This window comes from Triturus cristatus, chromosome 3_1 (assembly GCF_964204655.1).
Source record: "Triturus cristatus chromosome 3_1, aTriCri1.1, whole genome shotgun sequence".
NCBI classification, from domain to species: Eukaryota; Metazoa; Chordata; class Amphibia; order Caudata; family Salamandridae; genus Triturus; species Triturus cristatus.
The window spans coordinates 565,476,460-565,489,541 of NC_140583.1; positions in this window are offsets into that span (position 1 = coordinate 565,476,460).

The window sequence follows — 13,082 nt, forward strand, 5'->3', positions numbered from 1 at the left end:
ACAGCTAGTCACTTTGCAAAAAAAGGGTAATTTTTCACTGCAAAATTGAGGTGTGACCATGTTGCGTTTTGCGCCGTTTCCTGTCGCGGGCACTAGGCCGACCCGCACAAGTGAGGTACCATTTTTCTCGTAGGACTTTGGGGAACGCGGGGTGGGTGGAAATTTGTGGATCCACGCAGATTCCAGAACTTTCCATCCCAGAAATGTGGGGAAAATGTGTTTTTTTGTCAGTTTTTTTACGTTTGCAAGAAATTCTGGGTAACAGACCATGGTGGGAGGCAGTCAAGTCACCCCATCCTGGATTCCCCTGGGTGTCTAGTTTTTCAAAAATGTATAGGTTTGCTAGGTTTCCCTAAGTGCCGGCAGGGCTAGGGTTCAAAAACTACAGCTAGTCACTTTGCCAAAAAAGGGTCATTTTTCACTGCAAAATTGAGGTGTGACCACGTTGTGTTTTGCGCCGTTTCCTGTCGCGGGCACTAGGCCGACCCGCACAAGTGAGGTACCATTTTTCTCGTAGGACTTTGGGGAACGCGGGGTGGGTGGAAATTTGTGGATCCACGCAGATTCCAGAACTTTCCATCCCAGAAATGTGGGGAAAATGTGTTTTTTTTGTCATTTTTTTATGTTTGCAAGGGATTCTGGGTAACAGACCATGGTGGGAGGCAGTCAAGTCACCCCATCCTGGATTCCCCTGGGTGTCTAGTTTTCAAAAATGTATAGGTTTGATAGGTTTCCCTAGGTGCCGGCAGGGCTAGGGTTAAAAAACTACAGCTAGTCACTTTGCCAAAAAAGGGTCATTTTTCACTGCAAAATTGAGGTGTGACCACGTTGCGTTTTGCGCCGTTTATTGTCGCGGGCACTAGGCCGACCCGCACAAGTGAGGTACCACTTTTCTCGTAGGACTTTGGGGAACGCGGGGTGGGTGGAAATTTGTGGATCCACGCAGATTCCAGAACTTTCCATCCCAGAAATGTGGGGAAAATGTGTTTTTTTTGTCATTTTTGTACGTTTGCAAGGGATTCTGGGTAACAGACCATAGTGGGAGGCAGTCAAGTCACCCCATCCTGGATTCCCCTGGGTGTCTACTTTTCAAAAATGTATAGGTTTGCTAAGTTTCCCTAGGTGCCGGCTGGGCTAGGGTTCAAAAACTACATCTAGTCACTTTGCCAAAAAGGGGTCCTTTTTCACTGCAAAATTGAGGTGTGACCACCTTGCGTTTTGCACCGTTTCCTGTCGCGGGCACTAGGCCGACCCACACAAGTGAGGTACCATTTTTCTCGTAGGACTTTGGGGAACGTGGGGTGGGTGGAAATTTGTGGATCCACGCAGATTCCAGAACTTTCCATCCCAGATATGTGGGGAAAATGTGTTTTTTTTGTCATTTTTTTACGTTTGCAAGGGATTCTGGGTAACAGACCTTGGTGTGAGGCAGTCAAGTCACCCCATCCTGGATTCCCCTGCGTGTCTAGTTTTCAAAAATGTATAGGTTTGCTAGGTTTCCCTAGGTTCTGGCATGGCTAGGGTTCAAAAACTACAGCTAGTCACTTTGCCAAAAAGGGGTCATTTTTCTCTGCAAAATTGAGGTGTGACCACGTTGCGTTTTGCGCCGTTTCCTGCAGCGGGCACTAGGCCGACCTGCACAAGTGAGGTACCATTTTTCTCGTAGGACTTTGGGGAACGCGGGGTGGGTGGAAATTTGTGGATCCACGCAGATTCCAGAACTTTCCATCCCAGAAATGTGGGGAAAATGTGTTTTTTTTGTCATTTTTTTACGTTTGCAAGGGATTCTGGGTAACAGACCATGGTGGGAGGCAGTCAAGTCACCCCATCCTGGATTCCCCTGGGTGTCTAGTTTTCAAAAATATATAGGTTTGCTAGGTTTCCCTAGGTGCCGGCAGGGCTAGGGTTCAAAAACTACAGCGAGTCACTTTGCCAAAAAAGGGTCATTTTTCACTGCAAAATTGAGGTGTGACCACGTTGCGTTTTGCGCCGTTTATTGTCGCGGGCACTAGGCCGACCCGCACACGTTTGGTACCATTTTTCTCGTAGGACTTTGGGGAACGCGGGGTGGGTGGAAATTTGTGGATCCACGCAGATTCCAGAACTTTCCATCCCAGAAATATGGGGAAAATGTGTTTTTTTTGTCATTTTTTTACGTTTGCAAGGGATTCTGGGTAACAGACCATGGTTGGGGGCAGTAAAGTCACCCCATCCTGGATTCTCCTGGGTGTCTAGTTTTCAGAAATGTATAGGTTTGCTAGGTTTCCCTAGGTGCCGGCAGGGCTAGGGTTCAAAAACTACAGCTAGTTACTTTGCCAAAAAAGGGTCATTTTTCACTGCAAAATTGAGGTGTGACCACGTTGCGTTTTGCGCCGTTTCCTGTCGCGGGCACTAGGCCGACCTGCACAAGTGAGGTACCATTTTTCTCGTAGGACTTTGGGGAACGCGGGGTGGGTGGAAATTTGTGGATCCACGCAGATTCCAGAACTTTCCATCCCAGAAATGTGGGGAAAATGTGTTTTTTTTGTCATTTTTTTACGTTTGCAAGGGATTCTGGGTAACAGAGCATGGTGGGAGGCAGTCAAGTAACCCTATCCTGGATTCCCCTGGGTGTCTAGTTTTCAAAAATGTATAGGTTTGCTAGGTTTCCCTAGGTGCCGGCAGGGCTAGGGTTAAAAAACTACAGCTAGTCACTTTGCCAAAAAAGGGTCATTTTTCACTGCAAAATTGAGGTGTGACCACGTTGCGTTTTGCGCCGTTTCCTGTCGCGGGCACTAGGCCGACCCCCACATGTGAGGTACCATTTTTCTCGTAGGACTTTGGGGAACGCGGGGTGGGTGGAAATTTGTGGATCCACGCAGATTCCAGAACTTTCCATCCCAGAAATGTGGGGAAAATGTGTTTTTTTGGTCATTTTTTTACGTTTGCAAGGGATTCTGGGTAACAGACCATGGTGGGAGGCAGTCAAGTCACCCCATCCTGGATTCCCCTGGGTGTCTAGTTTTCAAAAATGTATAGGTTTGATAGGTTTCCCTAGGTGCCGGCAGGGCTAGGGTTAAAAAACTACAGCTAGTCACTTTGCCAAAAAAGGGTCATTTTCACTGCAAAATTGAGGTGTGACCACGTTGCGTTTTGCGCCGTTTATTGTCGCGGGCACTAGGCCGACCCGCACAAGTGAGGTACCATTTTTCTCGTAGGACTTTGGGGAATGCGGGGTGGGTGGAAATTTGTGGATCCACGCAGATTCCAGAACTTTCCATCCCAGAAATGTGGGGAAAATGTGTTTTTTTTGTCATTTTTTTACGTTTGCAAGGGATTCTGGGTAACAGACCATAGTGGGAGGCAGTCAAGTCACCCCATCCTGGATTCCCCTGGGTGTCTACTTTTCAAAAATGTATAGGTTTGCTAAGTTTCCCTAGGTGCCGGCAGGGCTAGGGTTCAAAAACTACATCTAGTCACTTTGCCAAAAAGGGGTCCTTTTTCACTGCAAAATTGAGGTGTGACCACCTTGCGTTTTGCACCGTTTCCTGTCGCGGGCACTAGGCCGACCCACACAAGTGAGGTACCATTTTTCTCGTAGGACTTTGGGGAACGTGGGGTGGGTGGAAATTTGTGGATCCACGCAGATTCCAGAACTTTCCATCCCAGATATGTGGGGAAAATGTGTTTTTTTTGTCATTTTTTTACGTTTGCAAGGGATTCTGGGTAACAGACCTTGGTGTGAGGCAGTCAAGTCACCCCATCCTGGATTCCCCTGCGTGTCTAGTTTTCAAAAATGTATAGGTTTGCTAGGTTTCCCTAGGTTCTGGCATGGCTAGGGTTCAAAAACTACAGCTAGTCACTTTGCCAAAAAGGGGTCATTTTTCACTGCAAAATTGAGGTGTGACCACGTTGCGTTTTGCGCCGTTTCCTGCCGCGGGCACTAGGCCGACCTGCACAAGTGAGGTACCATTTTTCTCGTAGGACTTTGGGGAACGCGGGGTGGGTGGAAATTTGTGGATCCACGCAGATTCCAGAACTTTCCATCCCAGAAATGTGGGGAAAATGTGTTTTTTTTGTCATTTTTTTACGTTTGCAAGGGATTCTGGGTAACAGACCATGGTGGGAGGCAGTCAAGTCACCCCATCCTGGATTCCCCTGGGTGTCTAGTTTTCAAAAATATATAGGTTTGCTAGGTTTCCCTAGGTGCCGGCAGGGCTAGGGTTCAAAAACTACAGCTAGTCACTTTGCCAAAAAAGGGTCATTTTTCACTGCAAAATTGAGGTGTGACCACGTTGCGTTTTGCGCCGTTTATTGTCGCGGGCACTAGGCCGACCCGCACACGTGAGGTACCATTTTTCTCGTAGGACTTTGGGGAACGCGGGGTGGGTGGAAATTTGTGGATCCACGCAGATTCCAGAACTTTCCATCCCAGAAATATGGGGAAAATGTGTTTTTTTTGTCATTTTTTTACGTTTGCAAGGGATTCTGGGTAACAGACCATGGTTGGGGGCAGTCAAGTCACCCCATCCTGGATTCTCCTGGGTGTCTAGTTTTCAGAAATGTATAGGTTTGCTAGGTTTCCCTAGGTGCCGGCAGGGCTAGGGTTCAAAAACTACAGCTAGTTACTTTGCCAAAAAAGGGTCATTTTTCACTGCAAAATTGAGGTGTGACCACGTTGCGTTTTGCGCCGTTTCCTGTCGCGGGCACTAGGCCGACCTGCACAAGTGAGGTACCATTTTTCTCGTAGGACTTTGGGGAACGCGGGGTGGGTGGAAATTTGTGGATCCACGCAGATTCCAGAACTTTCCATCCCAGAAATGTGGGGAAAATGTGTTTTTTTTGTCATTTTTTTACGTTTGCAAGGGATTCTGGGTAACAGAGCATGGTGGGAGGCAGTCAAGTAACCCTATCCTGGATTCCCCTGGGTGTCTAGTTTTCAAAAATGTATAGGTTTGCTAGGTTTCCCTAGGTGCCGGCAGGGCTAGGGTTAAAAAACTACAGCTAGTCACTTTGCCAAAAAAGGGTCATTTTTCACTGCAAAATTGAGGTGTGACCACGTTGCGTTTTGCGCCGTTTCCTGTCGCGGGCACTAGGCCGACCCCCACATGTGAGGTACCATTTTTCTCGTAGGACTTTGGGGAACGCGGGGTGGGTGGAAATTTGTGGATCCACGCAGATTCCAGAACTTTCCATCCCAGAAATGTGGGGAAAATGTGTTTTTTTGGTCATTTTTTTACGTTTGCAAGGGATTCTGGGTAACAGACCATGGTGGGAGGCAGTCAAGTCACCCCATCCTGGATTCCACTGGGTGTCTAGTTTTCAAAAATGTATAGGTTTGCTAGGTTTCCCTAAGTGCCGGCAGGGCTAGGGTTAAAAAACTACAGCTAGTCACTTTGCCAAAAAAAGGTCATTTTTCACTGCAAAATTGAGGTGTGACCACGTTGCGTTTTGCGCCATTTCCTGTCGCGGGAACTACGCCGACCCGCACAAGTGAGGTACCATTTTTCTTGTAGGACTTTGGGGAACGCGGGGTGGGTGGAAATTTGTGGATCCACGCAGATTCCAGAACTTTCCATCCCAGAAATGTGGGGAAAATGTGTTTTTTTGTCAGTTTTTTACGTTTGCAAGGGATTCTGGGTAACAGACCATAGTGGGAGGCAGTCAAGTCACCCCATCCTGGATTCCCCTGGGTGTCTAGTTTTCCAAAAATGTATAGGTTTGCTAGGTTTCCCTAAGTGCCGGCAGGGCTAGGGTTCAAAAACTACAGCTAGTCACTTTGCCAAAAAAGGGTCATTTTTCACTGCAAAATTGAGGTGTGACCACGTTGTGTTTTGCGCCGTTTCCTGTCGCGGGCACTAGGCCGACCCGCACAAGTGAGGTACCATTTTTCTCGTAGGACTTTGGGGAACGCGGGGTGGGTGGAAATTTGTGGATCCACGCAGATTCCAGAACTTTCCATCCCAGAAATGTGGGGAAAATGTGTTTTTTTTGTCATTTTTTTACGTTTGCAAGGGATTCTGGGTAACAGACCATGGTGGGAGGCAGTCAAGTCACCCCATCCTGAATTCCCCTGGGTGTCTAGTTTTCAAAAATGTATAGGTTTGCTAGGTTTCCCTAGGTGCCGGCAGGGCTAGGGTTCAAAAACTACAGCTAGTCACTTTGCCAAAAAGGGGTCCTTTTTCACTGCAAAATTGAGGTGTGACCACCTTGCGTTTTGCACCGTTTCCTGTCGCGGGCACTAGGCCGACCCACACAAGTGAGGTACCATTTTTCTCGTAGGACTTTGGGGAACGTGGGGTGGGTGGAAATTTGTGGATCCACGCAGATTCCAGAACTTTCCATCCCAGATATGTGGGGAAAATGTGTTTTTTTTGTCATTTTTTTACGTTTGCAAGGGATTCTGGGTAACAGACCTTGGTGTGAGGCAGTCAAGTCACCCCATCCTGGATTCCCCTGCGTGTCTAGTTTTCAAAAATGTATAGGTTTGCTAGGTTTCCCTAGGTTCTGGCATGGCTAGGGTTCAAAAACTACAGCTAGTCACTTTGCCAAAAAGGGGTCATTTTTCACTGCAAAATTGAGGTGTGACCACGTTGCGTTTTGCGCCGTTTCCTGTCGCGGGCACTAGGCCGACCTGCACAAGTGAGGTACCATTTTTCTCGTAGGACTTTGGGGAACGCGGGGTGGGTGGAAATTTGTGGATCCACGCAGATTCCAGAACTTTCCATCCCAGAAATGTGGGGAAAATGTGTTTTTTTTGTCATTTCTTTACGTTTGCAAGGGATTCTGGGTAACAGACCATGGTGGGAGGCAGTCAAGTCACCCCATCCTGGATTCCCCTGGGTGTCTAACTTTCAAAAATGTATAGGTTTGCTAGGTTTCCCTAGGTGACGGCAGGGCTAGGGTTCAAAAACTACAGCTAGTCACTTTGCCAAAAAGGGGTCCTTTTTCACTGCAAAATTGAGTTGTGACCACCTTGCTTTTTGCACCGTTTCCTGTCGCGGGCACTAGGCCGACCCACACAAGTGAGGTACCATTTTTCTCGTAGGACTTTGGGGAACGTGGGGTGGGTGGAAATTTGTGGATCCACGCAGATTCCAGAACTTTCCATCCCAGATATGTGGGGAAAATGTGTTTTTTTTGTCATTTTTTTACGTTTGCAAGGGATTCTGGGTAACAGACCTTGGTGTGAGGCAGTCAAGTCACCCCATCCTGGATTCCCCTGCGTGTCTAGTTTTCAAAAATGTATAGGTTTGCTAGGTTTCCCTAGGTTCTGGCATGGCTAGGGTTCAAAAACTACAGCTAGTCACTTTGCCAAAAAGGGGTCATTTTTCACTGCAAAATTGAGGTGTGACCACGTTGCGTTTTGCGCCGTTTCCTGTCGTGGGCACTAGGCCGACCTGCACAAGTGAGGTACCATTTTTCTCGTAGGACTTTGGGGAACGCGGGGTGGGTGGAAATTTGTGGATCCACGCAGATTCCAGAACTTTCCATCCCAGAAATGTGGGGAAAATGTGTTTTTTTTGTCATTTTTTTACGTTTGCAAGGGATTCTGGGTAACAGACCATGGTGGGAGGCAGTCAAGTCACCCCATCCTGGATTCCCTGGGTGTCTAGTTTTCAAAAATATATAGGTTTGCTAGGTTTCCCTAGGTGCCGGCAGGGCTAGGGTTCAAAAACTACAGCTAGACACTTCGCAAAAAAAGTGTACATTTTCAGTGTGAAAATGTGGTGTGTTCAGCTTAGGTTTTGAGCCACTTCCTGTCGTGGGCACTATGCCTACCCACACAAGTGAGGTACCATTTTTATCGGTAGACTTAGGGTAGTTCATATTTGGAAAGCAACTGTTATTACCTATTGATTTTGGATGCATTTCTCCCTTCCAAATGAAAGAAATTGTGTAAAAAAAAGTCATTTTGAAAAATGACCAATAATTGTCATGCAAGTATGAGTATTCCCAATTTCGAAAATGTGCAAATATGCACTGTTTCTAAACTCTGTAGTTTGTTCCCATTTCAGAAATACATAGGTGTCTTTCATACCGATTTTTCAATGTATACATTTTCCCCCAATAATTGCTATAGACCCGGAACAAAAAAAAAAACCCTTACAAAATGCTGCTCAGTTTTTTACTCTGGGTTCGTTGGGCTCTTGGTGAACCTACAAGTCCTATATATCCCCACAACCAGGAAGGTCCAGTGGATGTAACGGTACATTGCTTTCTAAGAGATGTGATAATTAGAAGAAGTTACAGGTGAAAACGTTGACTCAAAAGGCTGCTTTTTTCAACTAATTTTTAATTTTTTCCATATTTAACTGTTAGTTTCTATAAAGAAACCTTGATGGATCTACACAAATGACCCCTTGCTGAATTCAGAATTGTGTCTACTTTTCAAAAATGTATAGCTTTCCAGGGTCCATTATTGTTTTTGTACCCATTTCTACCATTAACTGGAAGGAGGTTGAAAGCACAAAAAATAGCAAAAAGAGGGTATGTCCCAGAAAAATGCCAAAACTGTGTAAAAAATGTTGGTTTTCTGACAAAATTCTGTCATTCCCTAAAATCTGGAGAAATGGTGATTTCAGCCCCACAAACCCTTTTTTGATACCATTTGCAGAGAAAAACCCAGAAGCTTTCATTTGCAGCCCGTTTTTCCCATTTTTCACAAAAAAAACAAAATTTTGCTGTATTTTGACTAATTTCTGGGAACCCTCTAGGAGAATCCACAAACCCTGGGTACCTTTAGAATCCCCATGATGTTGGAAGAAAAGGACTCAAATTTGGCGTGGATACCTAATGTGGTCAAAAAGTTACAGGGGCCTAAGCACGCACTACCCCAAATAGCCCAAAAAAGGCTTAGCACAGGAGGGGAAAAGGCCTAGCAGCGAAGGGGTTAACCAACTCGCTCCCAAACTGTCACATTGACACAACGTCTACTGGTGCCCTTTTCCAGGTCTTTGTCATGTGGTCAAAAGGCACACGTGATCAAGAGTTCTTTGGGAGCTGGTATGGAATGTCTCCTCCTCCTTACAGACTGCCCATTAGAGTACGTTTTGGCAGTCCTCCGGTAAACCTTAATAGGAGGCTATTTCTGTCGCACCATTGAAAAATTACATTCCTGTGTGCTTCCCATATGGAATTCAAAAGTGCATGGTTTGAATTAGTATTTGGATAAAAAAATTAAAAAGATAGGGTAGTAAACATGGTCCACCCTGCAATAGTAAAATGGTAATACACTACATTAGTGTATCTAATCCCTGGCATCTCGCTGGTAATTATGAAATGTGCCACGCATAAGTGTGACAAGTGCCCGGCAGTATTACCTTTTCTGCAAAACATATCTCGTGACTTTCATCGTGGGATAGTTGGATACTCTCATGTTACCCAAGCAAGATAACTTTTCTTCACACCGTCACAATCACTAGTAGGGTCACTTAAGGCAAAATCGAGAGTATTCAGTGAGAGCTTCATTGAATATTCGCATATTTTTATTTGCATTCACATAACTGAACTATCCCTTTTTTTGTGTGCAAATTAATACTATCAAGGAAACATTACCAAACGCAAACTGATAAAGTTTGTATTGTTAGTAATCTCTAAGTCAATGCAGGGCTAAAAGTGTGAAGGGTGTCAGTGCAGACATGATAACCATTGAAAAACTACTTGCATCAAGTTCATTTTGAAATATATTGTGGTAGGAAATAGGACAAGGAAACACAAATACAACATTCTAATGTTAGATCTATGTAAAATATGTCATCTATGGGCTGGTGTGAAGCACCAAATGGCTGGAGAATTTGTTTCTGTTCTGGGTCTTGAGGAAATCAATTTAGACCTTGACAACCATTTCCTGTAAATTCTTATTCAGGGTCTCAGACAGCTGATATTTTCTTTTAAATACCTGCAACTAGTTCTCTGTGCTATTTCTAAGCTCGATCACATGGATGTGTGGTCAGAGTTACATGAGTGAAAGGTATTTAAAAAATAAACCATGCTGCTTATACAGAATGAAAAGACTGATTGTCAGTGTACAGGTTTAAGATACATTAGGATATGTGTTTTGTTTTCCTCCAGGACTATTTTGAAATGTTGTTTTCTTTTACTTTTTAACAAGTCTTTACAAACAAACATTGGAAAATCCAATAGCTTGTTGTTTGCCATAGAAAGGTGAAACTCATTGGCTTTGCCAATGTTTGTTTTGGCTTCGCCAATGTTTGTTTATATAAGGTGGTTTGATAATCATGATCACATAAATAAATATTGCAAATCAGATCAACTTTATATTTTTATGTCTAATTCCCCTTAAATACAATGTTAAGCCTAGTCTGGGCAAGCTGAGTCACAATGAACTAGAATAACTAGGAACTGGGATTGTAAAAAAAGTAAAACCCTTCTCAGGCAGCAACCACAATTCTTCTCAGGCTAAATTAACCTGTGCTCAACCAACCAGTAGCTTGACACAGAACAGTAAGGCCCAACTCAGAGTCAATGTGTACAGTATTAGTGCAACACTTCAAACAGTAACACAATGAAAACACACCACAAAAGGAGCCCACAAAAACCTAGAAAAGTAGAGCAATTTTCAATAATAAAACAAGATCAAAATGACAATTTTAAAACTGGAGATATTAAATTGTAAAGATTTTAGTGAAAATAGTGGCAACAGGAATAAAGCGCCAACTGAAATATCTGGTTGTGCCACACTGGAACAAAGTCACAAGGCACAGGCCAGCTACAGGGATCCAGTTAGGCCAGCTGAAAAAGTACCTTTAATAGTTTCAAGAGTGATGCGTCAAGGATTTTGTCTACGTGGCTTGCTATGCAAAGTTCAGCATCGAGAACGCATCACGCAGTTGGGGCAATGTGGTGGTTCTGAAGAGCTGTGATGCAACGTGGGTCTTTTCAACAGGTCCATTCCATGCAGCAGCAGTGATGCGCCAGTTCTGCTTGGGTTGCATCGCACAGCAGAGGAGATGCATCAGTACCACTGGATCCACAGAGACTGACATTGGCGCGTTAAGAGCACTTTCGATGGTCCAGAATCGAGGTGGCACTACTTGGCAGGGTAGACTCACACATGGCAGAGTTCAGGTGAAGATGCAGGGTTGTTGGAAGCCTGTTGTGTCCTTTAGGCTTCAAATCATGAGGACGGCCAAATAGCCCTTGGAGTCACTGTGAGTTCTTAGTTCAAGAGATGCAGGTCCAGTCCTTCTCAGCCAGGTAAGAGCGCAGCAAGTCATCACAGCAGGAAAGCAGTTCCTTCAGAGCAACAGTCCAGAAGAGTGGCAATCCTTGTAGCAACGCAGCAGTCCTTCTTCCGGGCAGTTCCTACAGGCCCAGAAGTGTCCTGAAGTGGTGTTGTCTGAGGTCCAGTATTTGTACCCTGTTATGCCTTTGAAGTGGGACAGAAGCTTCCTGAGGGTTCCCTTTGAAGTCCCCAGGAACCCTGCCCTCCATATCCTGGTTCCAAACTCACTACAGTGGGTGTGCAGCCCTTTGTGTGGAGTCAGGACACAGCCTATACAGGTGTAAGTGGGGCTGTGCCCAGCTCCTCCCTCCCGTCCTACCAGAGATGGCCCATCCAGGCACACTTAAACTCCATACTGTGTGTGGCTGTCTAAGACGAATACACAATGCCCAACTGTCAGCTACACTCAGTCATGTGGACAGAAACAGGCTAAAAGTACTAACTGGCTAAGGGAGGAAAATGCCAACTTTCTAATACACATGGATGCAAAAGATTCAGAGTAAGAGGTCAGCGCGTAACTTTAAGTGGGGAAGAGAGGTGTATTATGGGAGTGGGAGTCTCTCGTTAGAGTATTGTAGGTAATTGATTATAGCAGCTGGTGAAAACGGTCACGTGGGGGTGGCTTGGAAACAAGTAGCGCGAATACTTAAAAGCAAGAGCGAGCACAGCTGACGATTTGGACCAACGTTTAGGAAGTGGAGGAAGCAGCGTGTTTGTGGAGGACAGGATGAGAGGTCAGAGCATTGATGTCAACCGTTTTACTGAAAGGTAACATATGAGGGATATGGAGAAAGTGGGGAGTTGAGGTGGTGAATGTAGGAGATGTAGAACATAGGAGGATTATGAACAAAGGAACGAGTCTTTTGGTGTATGGGTGGCATACTGTCATTTATGTTTACATCAAACTGAGGGTGATCAGTGTTTTTGGGTGGCATAAGGAAGTAAATGAGGTAGCAATTTATTATTATTTGAATAAGGTTTGATTAGGAAGGACACAGATGGGTTGAAGATTTTGTCGTACATTGATGTTGTCTTTTATATATCGTTCGTGAAAGTGATCAAGCTGTTTATTAAATTTGTTCTAGTAACCCCTGACGAAGAGCCAAGCAGGCTCGAAATGCATTGGGTATTCACACAGCGTGTTAACTTCAAAACGTGATTGATTTGAACGTACCTGTGAATAAACCTGGATTGGTATACAGCTGGTATTTGAAGATGTCAATAAAGATTGCAGATTCAATCACACTGTCTCCGTCATGATGAAAGAATAACGGCGTATGGTTTTAATATTGGACAAGCAAACATCCACGGTAATAATGAGTTTAAATTGGAATACCTGGTTAAATGATATACATTGGTGGGATTGATTCCCACTTCTTGCTGTGCGACAGTGGGAGCGCAAGAGGAGTGCTCTTTCTTTAAAACTTTCTAAAAGTGGCATTTTTAAAACTTTAATTTAAAATCTGACTTCCTCATAATTTAGGAATTTAAATTAGGATTTCAGAGACACCTAACATGAACTGGTTACCTAGTCTCATTTGGGAATTACACATATAAAATGTAATAGGGTAACTAACTCCAATGTTATCCTCTGAGAGAGGCAGTCCTTGCAGTAGTGAAAAAAAGATATAAGAATGTTTCACTGCCAGAACATGCAAAACTTAAAAGTACATATCCCACTTTTTAATGCATAGTCTAGCATAGTCCTCTGGGCTGTCCAGGGCCTACCTTAGGGTTATTTGTATTAAAAAGGCAGGTCTGGGCCTCGCAAAAGGGTTTAATTTGCCAGTTCGAAATTGCAGCTTTAAACTTCACACACATGCTGTAGTGGGAGGCTTGAGCTATGTTTAAAAGG